Here is a 5,344-nt window from a genome sequence, read left to right on the forward strand (position 1 = left end):
CGCGCAGGAAATTTACGTCATCAAAGTTCGGCGGCTGAAGGTGGGAAAGCCAAGGCTACCGCCGTCGCTAGTGCGCAAGCTCAAAGCGAGGTTGGCACCCGCGGAGCTGGCTAGGAGAAGCAAGTGAGTTTAAGGAGGCGAGTTTCTGAACGGGAAAGTCTATTTCTTTTATCATGAAGTGTAGGGAAGAAAAGGACAAGAAAATAACGGTCAAGGATAGAAATTAATATCAGTAGAGGGCTTTCACATTTTCACCCTTTCCTCAGTTTTAGCGGGATAGACTGGACGGGTATTGTTATTTTACAGATGAGGAAGTTGAGATTTAGCCAGTAGAAAGCTGCAGAGGCAGAGCTTGTATCATTTTCAGTGGAGAAACGTTGGAATAAACGGGCGTAAGAGGAGAGGAGGGAGGGGAGGAAACTTTGAGACGGTGAGGTTGGGTTATTGCAGGCTGAAGGTGAAATCTGGTAGGCTTGAGAAGTTGACAAGAATTGAGAATATTGCCGACTTGTAACTAACAGTGTTACAACCACCACTAGTTGAAACAAAATGTGTTTATTTTTTCAATCTCCCCAGTATTTTAAGCGGATAAACTTATTTTTATGCTCATGGAGGAACCGGATACTCGTGCCGCCAACCATTCGGCGTTTTGAAGCGTAGTTAAAAGCAGGAACTCCAAACTACCTAGGTTCAAATTCTGATTCTGCCTCTGACTAGTTCTGTGACCCTGGCCAAGTTAGCCTTTGTGCATCACTTTACTCATCTGCAACAAAGGAGTGTTAAACCTATTTATTATGAAGGATAAAAATGAGTTAATACAGGTAAAATGCTTAGAACAAGTGCCTGGCATGGAGTAAGTGCTATTTAAGTGTTTGCATATTATTTTGTTAACATTCGATTCAGAGGTAATGGGCACTGTAACTCCTTTTCAGGCTCCATTCTGCTACTTTTGTCTCTTACGTTTTTTACTACCACTGATACATTGTAGTCCCAGTTGTACCACTTGCAATCCATGCACTCAATTAATTAGTTACATCGTGTGTGTGTGTGTGTGTGTGTGTGTGTGTGTGTGTGTGTGGCCTTCTGTGTCTCAAGAATAATTCAAGTGTTACAGAACTGGGGTGGACAGAAATCTGTTCCTCCACAAATTTATATTCTCTTTGTAGGAGGCAAGCAATAAATCTTAAACAAAAAAATAAAACAAGTTGACATACTAATGCTATCTGAGAATGGTGATGCTATAGTAATAGGGGTAATTGCAGAAAGTGGTCGTTTTGTAGAGGTGGCATTTGAGTTTAGTAAATACTCAGTGATGAGAAGGAGCAGCCATGATATCATCTGGAGGAAAGGAAAAGTGTTTGAAGCAGAAGGAGCAGCATGAGCCAAGAATGAGATAGGATGAGCTTAACATGGCCTGGAGACAAGAATTGTGAAGGAGGAAAGTGGACAGAAATTATGTCCACATGCTCAGACAGTTGATTGACTTTCAAAACAGGCAAGGGGCTTACAGAGTGTAGGCCATTCAAGTTCTTTTAACAACTTAAGTTCTTTCATAGCACAATTTCACAACAGAACCTGGCTAAATTCATCATTTAAATCCTTACGGTCTTTTAGTGGGCATTTACTAGTTTCTCTTCCTGTCAGAAATGAAATGGGCCTTTAATTGAGGTAGTCTATCCTTTTCTGGGGGGCGTGCAGCTTGGTAGTGCAAATAGAATGGAGTTCGACTTCAGGTAAACTTCAGTTCAAATGGACTTTGGATGAGTTAAGTAATCTGTGAGCTTCAGCTTCCATATCTTAGTTTGGAAATAATAATTACTTTGTGTAAAGTTAAAACAATCTAACACAGGGGCCCCTAGGTGGCTCAGTTAGTTAAGCGTCCGACTTCGGCTCAGGTCATGATCTCGCGGTCTGTGAGTTCGAGCCCCGCGTCGGGCTTTGTGCTGACAGCTCAGAGCCTGGAGCCTGTTTCGGATTCTGTGTCTCCCTCTCTCTGACCCTCCCCCGTTCATGCTCTGTCTCTCTCTGTCTCAAAAATAAATAAGCGTTAAAAAAAAAATAAAACAATCTAACACAGCGTTTTGAACAGGATAGCTATTCAAATACTAGTTTCCTTCCTTTTTTGACTTGGTGAGGGCTTCCCTTGAAACCACCCAGATTCACCATCTCAGATTGCTGTTCTGAGATTGCTGCTTGATTACTTTGCCTTTGCTTTCCTCCACTTTGGTAGAATTTCCACCATTCTTTCATTATCATATTAGTGTAACTTTAACACTGCAGCATCTGCCTTTTATTGGAGTTAGTCCAAAGATATATAATCCATCTCCACTCACATCTACATATCATCACAAAATTCGTTTACTTCATAGCCTCGTTTTTTTATTTAAAAAAATCTTTTTTAACGTTTATTTTTTGTGAGACAGAGTGTGAGTGGGGGAGGGGCAGAGAGAGAAGGAAACACAGAATCTGAAACAGAGTCCGGACTCTGAGCTGTCAGCACAGAGCTGGATGTGGGGCTCAAGACATTTGTTGTTGTTTTTCAAGACTCAAACTGGAAACCACCTAGTTAATATGTGAGAAGATTTTATGCATTGACAACTGCTGTGGTCTGAATGTTTGTGCCCCCCCTAAATTCATCTGTTGAAATCCTAATCCCCAAAGGAGATCGTTTGAGGAGGTGGGGGTCTTTGGAAGGGGACGGTGGAGTCCTCACGAATAGAATTAATACTCTTATAAAGAGATCCCACAGAGCTCCCTGGCCTCCTCTACCACATAAGGATGCCATAAGAGGTCTGCAACTCAGAGAGAGCCCTCATCCAACCGTGCCAGGACCCTGATTTCAGTCTTTAAGCCTCCAGAATGGTGGGAAATACATTTCTACTGTTTATGAGCCACCCAGCCTGTGGTATTTTGGTTATAGCAGTCCAAACAAAGACAAAAATGACTGAACACTATAAGTCACATGTAGTATGTATTTCCCTTCCATATTTTTAATTTGATAATATAAATTTAAAAATTATATTATCAAGTTCATCTCTAATTTCTATGGAATAGTTAAAAGAGCTTCCTTTTCTTACCATTTGCTATCCTCAGATATCTAGATATGATCTTATATTATTTTAAGCTTGTTCTGTATTTTTAGAGGAATAAAAATTTATATCTTCATATAAGTACAACAAAATGGGGGGGGGGAGAAATGGGACATTTTGATTTATGCTGCACCCAGATAGTTGTAATGTGGGTAATCCTGGACACAACAATATTAGGCATATCACTCTGTCTCAGCAAATGGCTAAAGCTCTTTGATCTGTTCTCATCTGTAAAAAGAAAATTCATGCTCATTGATAAAACTCTGTAGGAAATTACATGGTTTAATGTCTAAAAAATAAATATTTTCCAGAAAAGTTCTGTGCCAATTAGACTTCTACAAAGAAGATCATATCTTAAGTAGAATTAGAAATAATCAGATAAAATAATGAAAGTAGAATTTGTAATTATGGGTTAAACTCATTGTAACTCCAATAACTGTTGTGAGATATATGGTAAACAAAATAATGCCCTCCCCTCAAAGGTATCCTCATCCTTATCCCAAGAACCTGTAAATATGTTACCTTGTATGGCAAAAGTTATTTTGCAGATGTGACAAAATTAAGGATTTTGAGACGGGGACTTTATTCATGTGGACCCAATGTAATCACAAGGATGCTTATAAGAGGGAGGAGGCAGTAGAGGCAGAGAGAGGGAATGAGACAATATGAGAATGTGACAACAGAAGCAGAGATCAGAGAGGAGAGAAGATGCTATAACTAGTGGATTTGAAGATGGAGGTTATGAGCAGGAATATATGAAGCCTCCAGAAGCTGTAAAAGGCAAGGAAATGGATTCTCCCCTGGAACCTCCAAAAGGAATGTAGCCATGTGCATATATCTTAGATTTCTCACTTCTAGAACTGTAACATAATAAATTTATGTTGCTTCCAGCCATTAAGTTGGTGGTAATTTGTTACAGCAGCAATAGGAAAGTATTAGAGATTGTCAGATAAAATGTAGGTGCTAAGTTACAATTGAATTTCAATGAACAACAAATAATTTTTTTAGTATAAGTGTATCCAATTTGTTCCAAATATTGCATGGGATGTACTTATATTAAAATATTATTTGTTTATCTGAAATTCAAATGTAACTGGGAATCCTGGTTTTTTTTTTTTTTGTATTTATTTATTTTTTTACTAAGTCTGGAAACCCTAAACTGTTATAAGGTGCCTCATTTATTCACTTACATATTAATTTCTACCTCTAGTTTTATGTATGAAGTTTTCTTTTTTTTTTTTAATGTTTATTTATTTTTGACAGAGACAGAACATGAGCGGGGGAGGGGCAGAGAGAGAGGGAGACACAGAATCCGAAGCAGGCTCCGGGCTCCGAGCTCCGAGCTGTCAGCACAGAACCTGTCATGGGGCTTGAACTCACAGACCACAAGGTCATGACCTGAGCCGAAGTTTGACGCTTAACTGTCTGAGCCACCCAGGCGCCCCGTATACATGAAGTTTTCCTAAAGGAAGATGACTATTTATTATGTTATATTGTTGTAGGAAATTATAATATTCATGAAGCAAATTTTACCTGAAAATTCCTCATTGCAGTGTGAGGATTTATAGTTAAAAATGTTATGTGCCAATGTGCCAATATTATGTGTTAGGAACTTCCTCTCTGGCACAAACAGGGGAAGTCTACAGATAACATCTCATAATTTTAAAGCTATGTGGGGGTCTGAAAGATTATCTAGTACAGGACTTGCAAAGTCAAATGACTTCAAGGTCCAGGCAGATTATAAATGAGTGAAGCTGATCCGTTAGAGGACCATAGGAAGTAATAGATCTATGGTGACCCACACACCACATGCCCTTTCTAAGAGGACCCAAATATTGTTATAGCTCCCTGAGAGCAAAGACTGAGTTTTCTTAGGCCTTCTCTCAGTTTTCATCACCTCAATCCATCTAAAGTCTCAAAGTACAGTGTGCTTGCCAAACAAATTCACCCTTTTGAGGAGTTCCTTAGTCCCTTTCAGCCAGATTTCTGGTCCCAAACTCCTCCTTTATAAATTCCAGAATGTCTGCTGAGCCGACTTCATCTTTAAAAACCATCCAGGGGCAGCTGGGTGGCTTGGTCGGTTAAGCGCGTCGAACTTTAACCTCAGGTCATGATCTCACAGCTTGTGAGTTGGAGCCCATCATTGGGCTCTGTGCTGACAGCTCAGAGCCTGGAGCCTCCTTTGGATTCTGTGTCTCCCTCTCTCTGTCTGCCCCTCCCCTGCTCACATTCTCTCTCTCTCTCTCTCTCTCTCT

At 40.0% G+C, this 5,344-nt stretch overlaps 1 long non-coding RNA gene across 1 annotated transcript in view; it reads left to right on the plus strand.

Annotated features, from left to right (window-relative positions):
* Nucleotides 1-57: 57 nt before the first annotated feature.
* Nucleotides 58-5,344, plus strand: part of LOC121030346 (uncharacterized) — a 37,148-nt gene continuing 31,861 nt past the window's right edge. The window contains exon 1 of the long non-coding RNA XR_005790172.1: nt 58-123. This is a non-coding gene — a long non-coding RNA (uncharacterized LOC121030346). The remainder of the gene's footprint in view (nt 124-5,344) is intronic.

The sequence above is a fragment of the Herpailurus yagouaroundi genome, unplaced genomic scaffold, assembly GCF_014898765.1.
Source record: "Herpailurus yagouaroundi ecotype Mexico unplaced genomic scaffold, PumYag 28, whole genome shotgun sequence".
NCBI lineage: Eukaryota > Metazoa > Chordata > Mammalia > Carnivora > Felidae > Herpailurus > Herpailurus yagouaroundi.